General features: G+C 44.5%; 1 protein-coding gene across 2 annotated transcripts in view; it reads right to left on the minus strand.

Annotated features, from left to right (window-relative positions):
- GDPD5 (glycerophosphodiester phosphodiesterase domain containing 5) overlaps positions 1-20557 on the minus strand; it is a 186369-nt gene that overhangs the window by 133725 nt on the left and 32087 nt on the right. The window contains exon 1 of one of the 2 annotated variants that reach the window (XM_065647839.1): positions 14937-14999. The exons of the other annotated variant lie outside the window; for it this stretch is intronic. The gene's annotated coding sequence lies outside the window, so the exon portion shown is untranslated. Of the gene's footprint in view, positions 1-14936; positions 15000-20557 lie in introns of those variants that run through there. 2 annotated transcript variants of the gene reach the window in all.

Consider the following 20557-nt stretch of genomic DNA (forward strand, 5'->3'; position numbering starts at 1 on the left):
AGATCTGTTCCCTCAATGTCTTCCAAGATGTCATTTCTACTTCCATTTCCAAAGCAAATATTCCCTGCTCCATAGTGATTAGCTGCTCCTCTGTAGCTCCCTTGTTCTATAAGATACTGTTTTGGCTTCCTACACCAAGAGCTCATAAATTAACTTGATAAGACTCTAATCACACAACAAACTCCTTCCCACTACAAACATATTGGATCTTTTGTGGCCAAAGTAATCAAAAAATAAGATAGTCAGCAGGATCCGGTGACGTGAAAGATTCCAAGAAGTCAACTCCATCTCCCTGATTTTGGAGAGCTGCTGGCTCGAGTACTTTTTGTTTCCTTCTCATTGCAACTGGTCTGATTTGGACCAATCAAGACAGACTGACACTGGAAAAACCTTCTATGTATTCACTTTTGGACAGAGCACTCTGAAAAGCCAAGAGCTAATTGATGAAGCCCCAGAGAGTTCAACAAGCAAAGTCAGCCTTGATTAGGAGTTGAATACAGAAGGACTGTTGACTATAATATAGGCTTGGGGTGGGAAATACCAAAGTTTTCAGAAAAAAAAACAAGAGCATTAACGCATGTGATATGAACAAGTGATGGGAGCTGCTGCCTCACACCTGGGAATGCCAGATGCAACATGAGCTCTGAACGCAGTTTGAAAGGTTCATGGCGGACACACGCACCATGTCTCTCAATCCTGAAAAATGCAAATTCTGATTCAGAAAGGCTCTCAGTGCTGGAAGTATCTCTGAAAGATTGCACAAGGTCTATCCTTGGAGGTTTTCAAGACCTATTTAGGCAAAGCTCTGAGCAACCTGGCCCAAGCTTAGTGTTGATCCTACTTTGAGCAGGGTGAGAGCAAGCAGAGCCCTCCTGAGGTCCCTTCCCACCCAAGTGAGCCAGTGTTTCCAAGATTAAATGAAATTTAAATGAAATACTAAGTGCCAAACCCCACAGGAGCCTCAGCTTCCAGAATGACACATATATTCAGGTTTTTTCCAAGTAAACAGCTATAGCACATCCTGGAAGCCTTTCTCATAAAGCAACTCCAAATTTAACGTGTTGCCCCCCACGGTTATTCCAGTCTGTGATAAGATAATCCTCCTCTGACAAGCTGTCAGGGCAGACTCCCACAATTGGCTGTTTCCATTTCATCACCTCTGCTACAGTTTTCTGCTTGCTTGAAAAACATGGAAACAAAAACAATATCAGAAAAGAGATACACAGCCCATGCCCTCCTCCATCCCTATTTTCATAGTTTGACTTCTAGCAGAGCAAGGGGTACCATCCAGTTTACCCCTCTCCTGTTTCAAGACACTCAATAAAGCAAAGGTCTTGTGTTCCTACAGCCTTTTTCCAGTTCTTACCGAATTACTTCCACTTCTGTATAAATGCAAGGAGACTGAAGTGACAGTTTCCCTCCCAGAGGATTTACAAGCTCAACCTAGGCACTGCGCAGTGAATGAAAATTGCATCCGAGGAAACAAGTGGGTAGCGAGAGACGGGTTACAAACATCCCATCACACAGCTCCTCAACGTCAGGTAAATATTATCTTGACTGCTGACGTGTGTATTCTTTCAAAACCTGGGAGCTGATCTTTAGGAAGACATGAATAAGGACAAAGTGATTTTACTGTTTGCAGCAGCATAAATCTTTCAGAAAGGAATTTTCTCAATTGACTTGGCAAGTGGTTGTGACAGTCTCAAGTGCTCCTCCCTTTCCAAAGAGCATCTTGAAATGCTGGTCAAGGTCATTCTGACTGTGACATTCAAGATGACACATCAAGGGAAGAGGAGAGAGGGTGAAATCAGGAAGGAAACTGCCCCTCCAGCCACAGGGTGAGTCCCAGAGTTAACAGAGACTCATAGTCGTTTCCAACCCATGCCTGGAGAGTCCTGTTCTAATAAAAACAAAACAACAAAACCCCATCTGCCAGTTACATCAGCTACTGTCTTATTTTTCTTATGGAAGGGACCAGTCATGAGGGATTCAAAAACTCATTTACTGATGCAAATCCAAGACCTATTAATCAAAGTGCTTTTAATCATGTGTTGAGGACTTTTAATGCAATAACCATTAACCCACTGCATCCCAGTGCCCTCAGCATCCGTGATGCTCTTCCAGACAGTCACCAATGACACCACCACTCAGGACATTATTAACAGGGATAAGCAAACCAGTAGATCCAAGATAATAATCATTAGCGTGAGATAAGGACATCTTCAGCAAACTGTCTTCGCAGCAAGGCAGCTATCATCTTCCTTCCATCCCACCCCACTGAAACTCTATGCAAAGCTAAATAGGAGTTATTGGGTAATCAGTAAATCAAAGGATAGAGGCAACACTATAACTTGCAAAACACTGAGCACTGCTGCCTGTCCTTACAGCCATTTCTACATATTTCCCCCTCTTTATTCACAACCATCAGGTGACTGACGTCTATCAGGCAAAGATACCCAAAACACATGATGGCCAGGTTGCAATGAGCCCTGGGGTCTGGGATGCTGGTGCAAAATTCTCCACATTGCGTGCCATAAAGCACTAATGACCATTTAAATCATTAGGTTGAATATTAGGAAAAGGTTCTTCACCCAGAGGTTGGTGGAGCACTGGAACAGGCTCCCCAGGGAGGCGTCACAGCCCCAAGCCTGACAGTGTTCAAGAAGAGACTGGACAACGTCCTCAGACACATGGTGTGACCTGTGGGGTTGTCCTGTGCAGGGACAGGAGTTGGACTCGATGATCCTTGTGGGTCCCTTCCAACTCGGGACATTCTCTGATTCTATTCTATGACAAAAATGACCCAAGGCTGGAATGGCTCTGCTATGGTGAAAGGCTGAGAGAGTTGAGGTGTTCAGCCTGGAGAAGAGAAGCTCCAGGGAGACCTTAGTGTGGCCTTTCTGGACTTAAAAGGGGCCAAGAAGAAAGATGGAGACAGACTTTTGAGCAGGGCCTGTTGCGATAGGACAAGGGGTGATGGTTTGAAACTAAAGGAGGGAGATTCAGGCCGGACATGAGGAAGAAATTGCTGCCTCCGAGGGTGGTGAGAGCCTGTCCCAGGTTGGCCAGAGAGGTGGTGGCTGAACCATCCCTGGAGACATCCCAGGCCAGGCTGGACGGGGCTCTGAGCAACCTGAGCTGGTGCAGATGTCCCTGCTCATGGCAGGGCTTAGACTGGATGAGCTTGGAAGTTCCCTTCCAACCCAAACTATTCTATGATTATGATCCTCAGTCTTGTGCTGCATTGAACATGGTCTTGAGGCAAGACCCCTAGGGGGCCATTAGTATGTAGCTATGTGGTTTGATGGGAACTGCTTCCAGTCCAGAGCAGCTTATCTAAACATCTGGAGCAGCTAAACAGCATGTCCCACAGGAGCCCAGAGGCCAGAATGCAACAGCACCAGTATTTCTATTCTCTTCCCTTCCCAATGAAACACTGAGCTTTCTAGGAAAAGTTCTCAGAAGAAAAGGAGAGGCTGAAAGTTCATTTTTCTTAAATAGCTTTGTGACATTGCAGTAGTGGGGAAAAAAAAAAAAAAAATCTGATTTTTACCAAGGCAGAGCGCTCAGTATCACAGATTAAAGGTTTTTTATGCAAACATTCAGTCAGTGCTAATAAGACTGACCACAAGGAACAAGGGTTCATTCAGAAAGATGACCTTTCCTACCTAGAAAGGCATTGACATCACCACAAAGATGACAAGGACACTCCTCAAGGCAGAACATTCAGCACCGGACAAGAAGAAGAAGAAGAAAAAAAGTCTTCCCGCACATATTTTGTGGATGGATCCTTACACAAGCATCAAGGAAACACGAGAAACACGTGCTTATCTTCAAGGCTACACTTGCTCTGAAGACAGAATCATAGAATCATTTTGGTTAGAAAAGACCATCAAGATCATAGAGACCAACCATAACCTAACTCTAGCACTAAGAGCCTCGTCTATATGCCTTTTAAACCTCTCCATGTGGGTCAGGCACCTCACACACCTGGAATACTGACCAAAAAGCAGCCACATGCTAGGAAAGCAGAGAAGGACTTTCTAGAGCACAGAACTCCCAAAGAAAAGCATTTTTTTTAATCCTCACATCCACACACTTATTAAGATGTTCACACAAAAAGTAGCCTATGTAACTTGAAAGGGCAAGCCCACTGCACATAAACACAGAATTTCCAGATTTAAATAGCTTTTGATTCAGTCCACTTCACTTCCAATAAGCCACTTCGTGTTTTCATCTGCAGTCAATTCAGATTAAGAGTAAGGAACACCGAGGGAAGCTCCTGTCTGCAGAAAACAGGCAGCTTTCCTTACGCCAGCCAAGAGCTAAAAATATCTTTATTTTCAGCTTATTTCCCTAAGAAAACAGTGTGATTGCATAAACGTGTCTGTTCCTGTTCTCCTCTGCTCTTAGTTACACCCTTCCTTCCCTCCCCAGGCAATGATGCCCTGAAGCAAAGTTTTCCAGTCCTTAAAGTGGTTACGCACTGGCAAGATCTCCAAAAGCAGTTGTTGGAAAGAATTAAATGAACGTTTTCCCCAAGAGAAGAGCAGTTCTAATCCAGCCCACTGTCAAAGATGCAGCAGCACATACAGCTGGAGACATGAAAGGATGGAAGTGGGAAGATTAAAGATCTGAAATAACTCCCAAAGAAACTAGATTTCATTTGCTCTTGGATCAACCTTTTTTTGGTTAAAATGTAAAACATTGAGAGAACTTCACATCAAATAACTTGATGGATGCATAAACCAGTTTCTGCCACCCTCTTGAATATACTGAACAAGTCCTGAAAAAAAAAATATTGGCATATTCATCAAACGGAGAGAAAGCACCAAGTACCCAAAACAGCATCTCAGCAAGAAATCTCAGGATTAAGCTTTATAAGCACTAGAAGCAAAAACAAAAGACCATCAGCAATACCTTTCTTTTTGTTGGAATGGTTCTTACATACTGCTGAAAACCAAGGGCAAATCAACATAAAAATTACTGTTCCCTGGATGAGCACACCTGAGTTCAAAGCCACCAGTACCCAGACTGGATAAACAAGAAAACTCTTAATTCCAAAGGAAAAGAGCTGGCTGAGAAAGGAAAAAAAAAAAAAACACACACACAAAAAACAACAAACACCACCACCACACCACCAAAAACCACAAAACAATGAAAGTTATAGAAGTGGAAGGAATTTTTTAATGAAAAAATACTAGTAAAAATTGTAACTTCCAGACTAGAGGAGCATATTTGGAAATAACCTATGGGAGTGGAAAAAAGAAGGGGGGTATTTATCTCTTTGCTATTATGCAGTTGAAGGCTGCAGAGAGCATTTCTCAGCTGGGTAACTGGTCGGACTGGAGAACGGTAGAAGATGGAATTAGGAAAAAAATAACTCAGAGTTGTAAACACTAGGGAGGCTACGTCTGATGGTGAAAGCAGAGAGTAACAGGGAAAGGAACATCTATTTACACAGTGAGGAAGAAGAGGAGGAAGAATCTCAACTCACCATTCATACTTTAGGCCACTTATGGGAAGATGTGTAGCAGGAAAACTCAAGGACTGAACTTAGTAAGAGTTTATGCAGATTTGCACAAGGCTGTAACATAAAATACTCTGCATTAACAGGGTAAAGATCTACCTGAGGGGCAGGGAAAAAGGAATTCAACAAGAACAATAGTTTTTGGAGACCGTTGTTTGTACCAAGTGGGGAAAATCCCCCTCAAGCACCATCTATGCAAAGAAACTTTCCCTTCAAAGTATTCCAGGATAAGAAGCTCCTCTGAGGTCAAACCCTTTCCCAGTCCTTACAAGGTGTTTATAGGGCATAACAAAGTTATTTCATTTATAAAAAATTATGAGAATCCTGCTAGTCCTCAACAGTCTCTTTGAAAGCACAAGGCAGAAGGGATCTGCACTGGTATAGCAAATTAGCAGGTTAATTTATCATCCATAAGAAAGAAAATGGGGGGGGGGGGGGGAGAAAATCAACTGTGTTTCATGTGTCTTTTCCTAAATCTGGAAATCTAGGTGTTTCTGCTTGTTTTCAGAATTATTTTCAACTGAAAACAGGGAATCAGACATGAAGGCTCAATCTGCTTCATCACTGCAGGAGTTTCAGACCTCCATTTTCTCCTGCATCTGCAAGATGCGAGCATCATGGTCTAGGTTAAGCCTGGGATATCCAAGAGTTTCCACAGTGCTTGCCAGAACTAGAAGACTTTGCTTTCCCAGCTCGAGGACAGATTATAAACCAACATGGGTATCTTCACATCAAGCTTACAGTCCAGCTGACGTGCGACAACAAGTCTATCTGGCTCACAGTTGATTTGACACTTGAATATCTTCATCAGTCTCCAGCAGACCATTTCCACCAACAGCTCCTTCTTCACTCCCAGTAGCATGATCCTATTTTTGAATTTTATCAGCTTATCAGCAATATGTTTGAATGGCTTTCATTTGGTTTTGGTTGGTGGTTTGTTTGGTTTTTTTTTTTTCATTTCTGATATTTCTTAAACTGGTTTAAGAACAGTTACAATAGTCATAGAATGGAATCATTTTGGTTGGAAAAGACCTTTGAGATCATCAAGTCCAACCTTTAACCCAACACTGCCAAGTCCACCGCTAACCCATGTCCCTGAGAACCTCATCTTTTATCAACTTGCTCTTCAGATGATTTCATAGGTGACCTGCGCATGTGGTTGGACTAGATGACCTCCTGAGCTCCCTCCCAAGCTGACTTATTTATTCTCTGATTTTATATTTATGTAGGGAAATTGCTTTCTTCAAGGAATGTAGGACTCTTCCCCAAAACCCAGGCTTAGCCTTCCAATAAGTTCTCACAAACTGCTTGACAGCAAATTGCAGAGGAACACTTGCTGTTCTGCAGACTGCTTGATCAGAGCCAGGCTTACAAACCCTCTGGAGCTCAGAGCAGCATCTGAAGCTCTCAGAACCCAAAATCTGCTCTTACAAGGTAACCAGAACCCACATTCTCCAAGCTGCATACACTTAAAGGATGAGCATTTACAGAGAAGAGAAGAAGCTGAGCCAAAAGCATTTTCTAACTCTTTCAGAGCATGAATTGGCAAGACTGATGCTTTGCTGCTCAGGATAAAAGCTTATGAGCCTTTGTTTCCTTATCAACCCAGGCAAAACTTGGTCCAGTTCTGCAGAAAACACAGCTGGATTCTTGTTGCCCATTGCACCATTAACACCAGTGTGACCAGTCCTAGGCTGCCTCCTGTCCAGACCTGCCACTGACACATTGGTGTCAATCACATTGTGCAAGAACATCGATGAGCAAGGCACGTCCATGCATTGAGCGATGCCATCTCAAACCATCATGAGTGTGGTGAGGGCCTGGCCCAGGTTGGCCAGAGAGGTGGTGGATGAACCATCCCTGGAGACATCCCAGGCCAGGCTGGACGGGGCTCTGAGCAACCTGAGCTGGTGCAGATGTCCCTGCTCATGGCAGGGGTGGCAATGGGGGAGCTGGGAAGGTCCGTTCCAACCCAAATCATTCTGTGATTCCATGAAAACACAGGAAATACATAAAACAAACTTACTAGCCAACTTGAAAAAAAAGATTTTTCAGGAACTCGAAAGCCCAGATGTGTTGCATTTCCTTCATAGCCCCATGCTGATTTTTCTCCCATGCATCAAGGCGCTGTAGAGAAGCAAGGAAAGCAGCACTTGGGCAGCTTCCATCCAGGAAAGAAGTTTTGGAGAGGTGGCTCTGCCTCCTGGCAAGGGAAGGGACAACCCAGTGACCTGGTAAAAAATGACCACCACTCACATCATGTTCAGAAGTGACGTGGAAAGAAGACTCAAAAGAATTTATTACATTCCCTTCTTCCTCCCTTTCTAAATGGATGTTTCCATTAGAGAAACTAAGCGCTTTACCAAGTTTTACAACAGCCTGAGGTTTATATTAACATATAAACTTCAAAAGAGTGCAACTGGTCAGGATGGAAATACCTTTTCTAGCACTAAACCCTCAAACCAGCCACGTTGGCTGAACCGCTGTAAACCACCATCTTCTCCCTCTTTAATCCTGGCTATTAACTTTTAGCTTTCTAAGCAACTTTGCATATTGCAGCAAGTTGGGGGTTTGGATCATGCTGCTTTCCAAGAATGTCCATTTCTCTCTTTAGCAGTAAAGTAACTGCAAGCTATTGAGTACACTGTGAGACTTTAGTTACAAAAATCCTCATCCCTCAGCTTGGATATTCCTCAGCAGTACCTAAGAAAGGGCAATAACATTTTCACTGGGCTAGAAAACATACTGTCCCAATATTACTAATATTGTAAAATCAGCTTGGACTCCAGGCATTTTCAAATGGAGTTGTCTGCTGTTCAATCTTCTGCCAAGCCCTCAAGGATCTCACATTTTCTTCTTTTTTTTAAATTCTATTTAGTATTGACTGACCCAAGCCTGTTTAAAACCTTCCTTTCCCCCTTCCTTTTTGCAAACAGCTGATACCACCTGCCTCCAGCAGCGAGGACGAGAGCAGAGCATCACACACCCAATTCTATTCCAGTGACATGACGCAAGAGCCTTCTTCACATGCCACCTACGCTTCAGTCCTCAGTCTGTTTGGCTTCACAGCATCCCTCTAGAGCGAAAACACAGAGACAGCCCCACGTCTCGTCTAGCTCAGTCTTTCAACAGGCTGTTTGCGTTTCTTTTCACAGCTTCATGAGGTTTTGTTCCCCACACTGGAAAAGCATCTTTGCCACCTAGCACTTGTTCAGCCCATGGGCTTGAACCTTGTATATGCAGATTGTTCAGTGCACCCAAGATCTTGAGCTCTCTCTCTGCAACAAGTGGCTCGGTTTTTATGGGGATGTAAGTGTGACTTCTCTTAAATCTCTCCTTGAGCTCAAAGTAGACATTTTAAACATTGGCTACTGAAACCCTTGGTTTTTCTCTTTAAATGGATATGTCAAAGCTGTCGTTTTTCAAACCTGCAGATGAAAACCCAGTGTATTTACTATAACAGATCTGCGAATTTGATAGGCAAAACTTCAGTGCTTGGCCACCAGGCACAAAGAAATAATCACAGATATAGACACGAGTTTTAGAAATAGTAGAGGGTGTAGAACCAGCCATTCTTTGCTAATGAGATGCTTGGTAAGAATATCCTTTCCCTAGCATGGGATCTTTCCCAGTAGCACTCAAGGAAAGTTTCTTCTCAAGTTCTCAAGCTTCATAGAAAGTTATAACAATCTTGCCCAAAACACTTCAGCCATATGGAAGGAGATAATCCTGCAAAAGAGCTTCATGTGGTCAACAGGCAGCACATCACTCGATCACATCCAGCTTCAAGATAATGAGTACAACTCAAGACTACACTGTTGTCTACAGAGCAGACCCAGGGTAAACCCAGCTTTATGTCCAACCAACACAAAAGAGGCTGCTTTAGGCCCCATTATAAAGTCCCTGCACAGGCCATTCCCTGCCATGTGCTGGAGAAAGGCAAAGCTGTCTCACTATTGCAGCAGAGGCCAAAACAGAGCTGGATCCCATAGGATGTGTTAAAAGCTCACAACTGGTTTAGTCTCTCCCCACCATGAACCATCCGTTGCCTCCACATTTATCTATGAAAAAGTTCCCAAAATACAAGACTGCTTGGCTTTCAGGTAGGAACAGATTCAGTGGTTGCACCCCTAAGGACACACCACCCTGTTAAGTAGAGCAGCATGGATGGGAATGTACCACATTTCAGACACTCTTTCACACAGGGAAATGGTTTTGCTTTCTTCTGTAGCAAGATAAGAGTTGAGATGACCTTCAGTTGGCAAACCCCAGCCCTATGCCACCGGCTTTCCCATTAGCTTCCCTAGTTCCTTTTGAATCACAGAAACATAGAATCATCTTACTTGGAAAAGACCCTCAAGGTCATTGAGTCCAACCATTACCCCACCCATGGCACTGCCCCATGGCCTTGAGAACCTCATCTCCTCGTCTGTTCAACCCCTCCAGGGATGGTGACTCCAGTACTGCCCTGGGCAGCCTGTTCCGATGCCCCACAGCCCTTTGGGGAAGAAATTGTTCCCCACATCCAACCTCAACCTCCCCTGGTGCAACTTGAGGCCGTTTCCTCTGGTCCTGGCGCTTGTTCCTGGGGAGCAGAGCCCGACCCCCCCTGGCTCCAAGCTCCTTTCAGGCAGGTCAGAGATCAGAAGGTCTCCCCTCAGCTCCTGTTCTCCAGCTGAACCCCCAGCTCCCTCAGCCGCTCCCATCACACTTGTGCTCCAGCCCCTTCCCCAGCTCCGTTCCCTTCTCTCAACTCAATCCCTTGTTCAGAGACTTCATGAACTAGACAAGATGTGAAGTACCTGGATCTCCCAGGCTTGCTTGGAAAGGATGCAAAGGCTTCACTTATTATGTTACCATCACAACTGAATTCCCTGCAGCTTGTTTAGTTTGTCCCAAGAGACCATTTCTACAGAGAAAGTGACATCAAAACACATCCATCCCACAGCAGCACAGTGAGGCTCTCACAGAAAACACTGAGGGTTTTATACACAGTTGGCAGCATCTTAACTCTTTGCCATCAAGATAAGGAGAGAACAATGGAGACCTGGGGATTTCCATTTTTTTTTTAATTACTATTTATTTTTTTAAAAGGAGTGAACTGAGTGGTTCCAAACTCATGCATCTTGCAAGGGCCAACATCGCTAATCTTCAAACCTTCCTCCCGTTATCAACATTATGTCAGGATGAGCAAAATACACAAACAGTGGCATCCTCCAAGCATCAGCTCCAAGCCCCTACCAGAATCCAGAGGTATCACTGGAGGACAGAGCAGAGGACATGGAGCACATCAGAGAACAAACAAGACAATAAGTCAAGTCTTTCATTATAGCCAGAGTGTATTTAAGAGCCACTCTTTACTCTTACAGAAATAGCTTGAACTTACCAGTATATAGGATTTTCACTATTTTTCTCCCACTCAGGTTATCAAGTGGAAGAGATGGAAACAAAGCCCTAAAAGGAAGAGCGTCTAACATGCTCATGAGCACCTAAAATGTAGCAGGGAGACAAAAGGAGCTTTGCAAACTTCCTCTACAGCCCACCCAAAAAGGGCACCATTATAATTGTTACACTTACAAGTCACTTTTCCCATCCCGAACCATTAGCATCTTGGTTCTGCCATGGTCTGTGGTAGGTTTCAGAAGAAATTATTTTCTTGGTTGCTTGGTAGCCCCAATCTTTCCCTATGAACTCTAGAAACCAACTAAATACGACAACATGACCTTTTTAGACATCAGAAATAGACTTTTTTTTTTTCAGGAGAGCCTAGCAAGTGGCACGCACAAATTTCAAACCTCTCACATATCACATTGAAGGCTGCAGAGCCAACTGGATCATCTGTTTTGCCTCCAAATAAAACCTTGACATTCTGCTAAAGCGCTTCAAGGAAGAAAAAAAGCAGGTACGGGACCAGCTCCAGCAGATCCAGAGTAAACACCAGACAATCCCAACCTCAGTGCCATTTAAACAAACATGTTTCCACTTAATTTCAAAAGAAAAAAGTGTCATTTCTCTCCCCTACCAGCTCTTCTGCATTAACCTTTGTCACCTCTGTGACAGGTAACTCTTCTGCCACATCTCCATTACAACACTCAGCAGAAGCACAAGAAAATCGGATCTTTTAAGAGGACAGTTGATATTCTTGTCAAGAAGTTTGAGATTTGCCTTTTTTTTAGTGCATATTCATGCTTTGTAACAAAACACCCTCTCCTATGGATGCTCCCAAAAATGGGACTCATCAGCAGCTTTTCTCTGACTATTCTGGAGCAAATATTCTCCAGAATAGCCGTTTGCTACTTAGTTCTGTATTTTTACCTCAGCAGGTGTAAGGTGTATTCAAGATAGTCTCCATCTTCGTATTATGACAGCCCTGATTTTTTACTTTAAGTCACAATGCAGTTTATTAGCTGAAAGGATTTCCAGCTGCAGTTATTGCCTAGTAGGATCTGAACTGGTACCTATTCATCATCCTCCTACTTACAAGACAAGATTGCATGATAAAGCTGAAGCTCAGCATCGATTTCTTGCTAAAAATCAGGTCCAAGAGGCAGAATAAAGTTATATATTTTAATCTTGCTGGGCTTTATAATTCTCCTCACGAGAGGGTTTAACGCCATTCCAAAACTTGCAGCAAAACTGGGAACAGGAGGTGGCTGAGAGTTCACCTGTACAACAGCTCCAACATTTTGCCGTTCTTTATCCATGCAAAACAGAGAAAAAAATTCCAGATCTAGGCAAAGGCTGTCAGATTCATGCCTAGATCCAGCAGCCATAAATTTATTCTTTGCAGCAATCTGGGTGCTATTGAGGGCACGTAGAACAGGCTTTTCACCGAGACACTCTCCCAAAGTACAAATATCAAATATCACTGGGGCATCAGCAGCTGAACAGAGAGAAGCGAGAAGTTTAAGAGTTCAAAATAATACTTCAAACCACACCTGGAAGTGAAAGGAAGGTGCAACACAATGTACAGAAAAAAGCTCTTTATAGAGACAGGGATGTTGAGCAAAGGGTAAAAAGCCCTTCGCAGCACTTTTGTTTGACTGCAGCATCATCCAGGGACTAAAGCCACATTGCACGGTTGCAAAACCAGCACGTGACTCCCTCCTTTTTTTGACGGAAACAGGAATACATGACAGAGGAGGTGTATTATGGCCAAAAAAAATGTTACCTTAAACGTCTATATAAAAACTGACGGTTGAGCGCTCTGGGTGGGGAGGATTAGCTACGTTCATGCAAACACACGTGCAGGATGCGTTTTGGTTCCAAGGGTATTTCAAGCAGAAAGACAAAAACCCTTTTCTGCAACACTTCTCCCCAGATGATCTTTCATACGCCCACGTGCCACGCAACTCTGAAAAGCAGCTCTCAGCATGTAGACACCCCGCTTTTAGAAAACAACAGCACAATTAAAAACCGAATACCCAAAGGGAACAATAGGACATCCGTATGGATTAATGCCGACGTCAGGCTGGATGGCAGGTATGAGAGGGAACAAAAAGTGCTTTCACTGCAATCATTCCACTTCCCAAACCCACCCTCAAATTACATTCTTCCAAACCTTTAAAAATAACTCAGACTCTATGTTATATTTACTTTTCAGCAGCCTTCCAAAGCTTGAACATGCAAAAGCCCCAAGGAGAGACATCAAACAGCAGGGCAGGATGGGGAAGAGTTCAGCTCCCAAAAGGTCGTTCCTGTGCAGAGATGTCTCAAAGCTGCTGACACTTTTGGGCAGCTAAACATAAGCAAAGGAGGCACAAATGGGAACAGACAGGACATCGCTTGCTATTTGTACAAGCCTGAGACAGATTCAGGTTGCAGTTTCCCTTGCATAAAGCAGATACACCAGGTAAGCCACGCTGAAACTTCCTTGGAAAAACACATTTTTAGCTAAATATGTGTAGGTACTACAAAAAATACAAAGCAGTGAAATATTCTCTCTCCTTAAAAAAAGTGAAAAATCCATTAAAAAAAATAATGTCACCTTAACATAGGTGTATGAGTAAAAGTGATAGAAACTGTCTTGAACACCACACAATTTGCTTTATATTTCAGACTGACAAAAAAGCAAATAGGCCTCGAGTGTATACAGAAGCCTACAGCAAGTCACCTGCACAAAGACAGACCAGAATTGTGGAGTAAGTTTTTTCTTTCCATCAGACATTGAAAACCTCCCCTACAAAAAAAATTTCACCCAATTTCAGGAAGTTATGTTTCTCTTTTTAACCAGATTACTGAAAAACCTCTTAGAGATGCTGAATCACATGGGAATCACAGGATCGTAGAATCATTTTGGTTGGAAGAGACCCTCAAGATCATGGAGTCCAACTGTTAAACCAACACTGTCAAGGCCACAACTACCCCATGTCCCTGAGAACCTCATCTATGTGTCTGTCCAACCCCTCCAGGGATGGTGACTCCAGCACTGCCCTGGGCAGCCTGTTCCAATGCCCCACAGCCCTTTGGGGAAGAAATTGTTCCCCACATCCAACCTCAACCTCCCCTGGCGCAACTTGAGGCCGTTTCCTCTGGTCCTGGCGCTTGTTCCTGGGGAGCAGAGCCCGACCCCCCCTGGCTCCAAGCTCCTTTCAGGCAGGTCAGAGATCAGAAGGTCTCCCCTCAGCTCCTGTTCTCCAGCTGAACCCCCAGCTCCCTCAGCCGCTCCCATCACCCTTGTGCTCCAGCCCCTTCCCCAGCTCCGTTCCCTTCTCTCAACTCGCTCCAGCACCTCAAGGCCTTTCTTGTGGTGAGGGGCCCAAAACTGCCCCCAGGATTCGCGGTTTGGCCTCCCCAGTGCCCAGCACAGGACGGTCACTGCCCTGGGCCTGCTGGCCACACCAGTGCTGACGCGAAACCAAACCTTGTTTTCATCTGGGGACAAGAAACAGCAATGAGAGCTAGAAATCCTAGAAAGAGACACTGTCCACTCCCAAAACAAGATGAGTTGCCATCATACTGTGAATGGTAGCACAGACCGACCCAGGTTTCTGCAAATCTCTGGGAAGACGAAAGAAAAAAAAAAAAAGAGAGACGTGCTGATGAATGGTACCACTTCACACCTTAAATCCTAGAGAATCACACATGGACACTCCCCACCATGCAGCCCATCAGCTAACCCCGCTCTCCTGTCCCAAACTCCACACCAGACACTCCATCACAACAGCCCTCAGCTGGCACTCCTTTTATTTCCGACCTCTGTTACAACAAATCTGTTTTTATCTCGGTGCACGTAACTGTGACAAAATGATCCTTCAACTGCCCTGCATCGCTTCAGCAACATTCAGATGCTTCACCGGTTGCCACAAGTCTGCTGTACTCAATCTTTTCTTTCCCCCCCCGCCCCCATCAGGACATCGCAAACCAGCAACAAAACCCACAGAGAAGCGCTGAAAAGAAATCTCACCATCACATGTGCAGCACGGATGATTTCATCCCACTTACTTGCTCTTGTCATGCAAAAAGAGCTACAGGGAAAAAAAAAAAAAAATGTAAATACCAATCCAGACAATGCAACAGCCAAAAATGAAGACGCCGTCTCAAGCATTTATTTCAGATATTTACATGCTGGGATCAGCCCTTCAGAATTAGAGGAGTCTCCCAGAAGTGCTCTTGGAGTGAAGACAGACATTAAAGCCCAATTACACATCTGAATTTAAGTCTTCACCCTCTGCTTTAGGGGAGCCTGAGGAACACACACATACAGGAACAGCTTGTTTAAAAACAGGACTTGATGAAGAAAAAAAAAAGTGTTGAGGTTACGCAGAGAAGCCAGGCAAAGAATGCAAATTCTGACCTACTTCTCTCTCCTGGCTGGGAGAGGGCACGAGGCAGCTGCTATTGCTGCTCTGCAAGGACAAGAGATGAGCAAGAGACCAGCCAAAATTTTTGCAGCAATGCCTCTTGCAGACACACACTGCTCCGTGCATGTTGCTTGCAAGGCAGGGATAATCGATCTTCTGCCCAGGGAAGAAGTCCACGACACCTGGTCCAGTAGCAGATGAAGGTGGGATGAGCAGGGGTCTCTGAAGGGCCTAGCAGGGGTCTCTGAAGGGTCTGGATTCAATATTTCCCGCTGGAGGCCTCATCCAGGACCTGCCTTCGTTCTGCTTCAAGCAGGATGGGGAAGAACAACATCTTCCAGGTAGGCAGAAGGTCTGGTGCCTTCATAAATCCTCTCTCAGGACCAGCCTCCAAGATTGGAAAGGGCGACAGGGACAAAGCCACTGAAGTGATGGACGCGTTGGCTTGACTACAAGCCAAGTGGACACCCGTGGACAACAGTGTCTTCTGTGATCAAGATCCACGTGAAACCTCAAAGGCCAGAGACGCAAGAAAACACCAGAGAAGAACAACAGGGACCCAGAACAGGAAGAATTTCACTCAGCCACTCCTCCATTGGAGAAAGCTTCTCACTCTTACTTTGCAAGCTGAAGCTCTCAAGCCAGATCATGATGGACTATCTACCCAAAAGCCACTAACCAACTACCTGAAAGGTGGTTGTAGCATGGAGGGTGTTGGTCTCTTTTCCCAAGCAGCAAGTGATAGGACAAAAGGAAATGGCCTCAAGTTGCACCAGGAGAGGTTCAGACTGGATATTAGGAAAAAATTCTTCCTGGAAAAGGCTGTCAGGCATTGGAACAGGCTGCCCAGGGAAGTGGTGGAGTCGCCATCCCTGGAGGGGTTTAAAAGGCGTTTAGACGAGGTTCTTAGGAACATGGGTTAGTGCTAGAGTTAGGTTATGGTTGGACTCTGTGATCCTGAGGGTCTCTTCCAACCAAAATGTTTCTATGACCTGCTGCAAAGTTGGTCTGCAGGAAAGTCACTGGCCTTAAGTCACTTCTCACCCCAGCAGGATGGAGTCCAGTCAGCCCAACTACCACAGCCACAGGTGAGGTGGAACCAGTAGCATTTATGCAAGATTCACCCTGTAGTACTTTCCATCTCTGAAGGTTCACATTTTCTGTGTGCTTGCAAAAACCATGAGCAATTTTTAGAAGGAGCCATAAGAAGTCTTCCTCCCAAGCTATTCCACACGCCTTTCTATACAAGAAAGCATTTCAGATGAAAAAAATTTAATCTGATCTCACACAGGCATGAGTTGATTGGATTAACCAGCAACTTAGGTTTGATTAGTCCCAGAGATGTGTTATTGCAAAATATTCTCATTAAAGCACCAAGCTGTTTCAGCATAAGGCGCTATAGAATAAACACAATAATAAGCAAGACTAATCAATCTTAAATCAACCAAAGATCCAGCTCATTTTACACAGCCACATCTTGCTTCACCCAGGAGACACAATTCAGTGGGCTTTTGCCCACACCTGGTGCTGCTGGAGAGATGCTCGGGGGGAAATTATTGGATGCTCCTGGCTTTTTGCAGCCAGCTGAAATTAGGAAAAGCAAATAAGCACCAAGAATAGCAGTTTTATGAACAGCTCCAAGTCTCAGCACTTTTCCAGCACGAGCATAAAAGCACACAGTGCCCACAGGGGGTAGAAGTTACCTGCCAAATTTCAAGCATCGGGAATGTGAACAGCACTGACAGTCCCATATCCCAGAGGGAGAAACAAAGATCTAAAGTTGTGTCCAGTGATGCATTTCCAGAAACACACTCATTTCTCATCATTCCTTAACAAGAAAATACTATCATACATTATACACATTAATCTCTTAACGATATAGTCTAAGGCATATTATTCAGCATTTCCCAAACTTCCTGGTTGGCATAAATGCAGTTATAGATTGAGCCATAAAATCCTTGCTGTACTGGCCAGCAAATGCAATTTCTGTCCAAAGCCTACTGCAAACTGATTATAGAGAAGGCTTTGTTCGGCCAGTCTCCTTCCTTTCCCTTGGGAAACCTGTCTGTCAAAAGACCAAGAAATACTGGTAATTTATTACATGGAAAGACAGTCATGCAGCTAAGAGTAAGAGAGAACTGAGAGCTAAGCCCAGCTTTATTTAAAATCATCAGAGCTCTGTGATGGCAAGTCAAATTTGTTGCTCCTCTGTTTATTTGCACATAAATATTTGGGGGTGAAAGGCTGTAAAGTAGAGAAGGATTATCAGCATCATAGTAGTGTTGGGCAGAAAGACATAATTCAGGTTTAAAGACTGTTCAGGGATTGTGTTGCAAGAAAATAGATAAAATACCAGGAATCAGATAGCTCCAATTTGAAGAGTCTGTTTATCAGCACTGATTAAGGAAAGATCGGTTTCATCCTACAGGACAGCAGGTGAATCACCACAAGTCCTTTGAGTTCTCATCCCTCAATAATAGACTCCACTACCCTGGGCTCTAGTGGTATCTCTGGTATAATTTTCATGTTTAAATAAAAAAGGATCACACACATGGTATTCAGGGTTCTTCTCCCAAGCATCCAATTAAGCTTCCAGCTGATGTAGGATGTGGTATCCTGCTCATCACTACCTGTGAAAACACCTAAAGCACAACCTCCCAGATGATTCCTCCTTTCTCTCTGGCCTCTTCCAGAGGGTTTGGAACATTCAAGCACCACCTGGATAATTCATTTGCCCACAACTTTTCCGCAGGGCTGCAGGGAAGGTTGGCTGCAGTTAACTGAACACCAAGCAGAACAACTTCCTCCGGCTTCATGGGATGCAGCTTACAAAAAAAAAACAAACCACACACACAAAACAAAAAAAAACCCAAACAAACAAAAAAACACCCACCACAACAACACACCAAAAAAAAAAAAAAAAACACCCCACACCACAAAACAAACCCAAAACATCTCCCTCTCCCAGCCTACAGAAGAAAGAACAGGGATGTTAAATAAAATATTCAATCTTTCACATCAAACCCAGCCTGTAAACAGTCCAAGGGTTTAGACAAAAATATTTGTTCTGAGCAGCCTCTCTGTCCTGTCAGTCACCTGCCAAACACATTTGGCCACATAACTTAACCAGTCAACCCCCACCAGATTTGTTGACAACTGTTGGCTGCTCTTCACAGGGCTACAAGGGTTCAGCAGGTCATTCAAGGTTGCTGGCAGGACACGGCTACCTCTGCTTTCACACACACCTGGGCTGCACCAGGGGCTCAAGCCAGCTCTGAACAAGTCATAGAATCACCGAATAGTTTGGGTTGGAAGGACCTTCCCAGCTTTCCCAGTGCCCCCCCTGCCATGAGCAGGGACATCTGCACCAGCTCAGGTTGCTCAGAGCCCCGTCCAGCCTGGCCTGGGATGTCTCCAGGGATGGTTCAGCCACCACCTCTCTGGCCAACCTGGGACAGGCTCTCACCACCCTCAGGGCCAACAATTCCTTCCTCATGTCTGGCCTGAATCTCCCTCCTTTAGTTCAAAACCATTGCCCCTTGTCCTATCACAACAGGCCCTGCTCAAAAGTCTGTCCCCATCTTTCTTCTCAGCCCCTTTTAAGTCCATAAAGGCCACACTAAGGTCTCCCCAGAGCTTCTCTTCTCCAGCTGAACACCCCAACTCTCTCAGCCTGTCCTCCCAGCAGAGCTGTTCCAGCCTCGCATCATTTCTGGGGCTCCTCTGGCCCCTCTCCAGCAGCTCCATCTTTGTGCAGCTGATGAGATGAGCTGTTGATTTCTATTTGCTGTTGAGTGGTAGAAATGTACCTCAATTAAAGTGTTGTGTTGTTTTTTCTTGTCATGGTAATAGCTACTTCAGCACATCTTGCTCAAAACAACAAGAGAAGAAAATAAAAAGGAAACAAAACACACTGAGTTCATGGTGATCCCACTCTCCATTCTTCATCCTTTGAGGAACACGGCAACTGTTCCTCTAGGAAAGGCACAGTAATTTGTGTGCAGGAAACCCAATATACAAGCTGTGCTGCCTGCTGAATAGAGTGCTGCCAGTAGCTTGGGTCACTCTGCTCTATTTGTGTCCTCAAGCTTTTTTCCATAACTGAAGGCAAAGCTTTTACTGAAGGCAGAAATTTTCAGGCTGCTGTGGACCTCAGAAAGTCCCAAAATCCATCCCCACCAGATCCAGAAAGGACAGGTAGAAAGCAGAGCTACAAGCCCATCCCAATCTGCCCCAATGGATGCTTGTCCCTTCTTCCATATCACCTCGGCCTCTCTTCCAACAATTCCATGCTGGTAAAGCAACTAGTTAGCTGGGAAATAAGTTGCTTCTCAGTCATCCTTACACTTGTCTGAGTTCTCCACAACTGAGCTGGGATCCTCTCCTGGCCTTTTCCAGATAACTTTTATTAATGTGCTGAATACATATGGACTACTATACTGATGTACACAGGCTACCTTTGGGGCATCACCCCAAAATACATGTATCACAAGCTACTAACAAACTACTCCAGAGGTGCTCTGTACTCTCTTCAGTGGTGAGAGTCACATCTCCCTGGAGCTCAGCCTTATAGAATCATTTCGGTTGGAAGAGACATTCAGGATCATAGTCCAACCATTGACCTAACCTAACTCTAGCAATAAACCATGTCCCTAGGAACCTTGTCTAAACGCCTTTCAAACACCTCCGGGGATGGTGACTCCACCACTGCCCTGGGCAGCCTATTCCAACGCCTGACAACCCTTTCCAGGAAGAATTTTTTCCTAATATCCAATCTAAACCTCCCCTGACACAACTTGAGGCCATTCCCTCTTGTCCTATCACTTGCTACTTGGGAGAAGAGACCAACAGTGGCTTCAACACTGTCCTACCACACAGCTTCTGGACCAGAACTTGCTTCTTCCTCACCACTCCGAGATGAAGTTAGATCAACCCTTCCCTAGTGTTCTTAAGGAGATAAGGATGTAAACTAGCTCCCTAGCATATTTGGATAAATGTTAATTAACTGTGTCTCTTCTCTTACAGACCTAGCAGTTTTAGGAGTCTTAATGGCCTCAGGTTTTAACAAGGTCATTTCACTATCTGCTAGGAGAGCTGTACTTTATCCCTCACCACCTCTAACCTTTTTAGATTCAGAACTAAAGCCTTTATACACAGTTTAGAGCAAGATGAAAGAGAGCATATGGATTAACCTTCACCTCTGAGGCAAGTTAATAGCAATCAA

This window comes from Caloenas nicobarica, chromosome 1, assembly GCF_036013445.1.
Source record: "Caloenas nicobarica isolate bCalNic1 chromosome 1, bCalNic1.hap1, whole genome shotgun sequence".
NCBI classification, from domain to species: domain Eukaryota; kingdom Metazoa; phylum Chordata; class Aves; order Columbiformes; family Columbidae; genus Caloenas; species Caloenas nicobarica.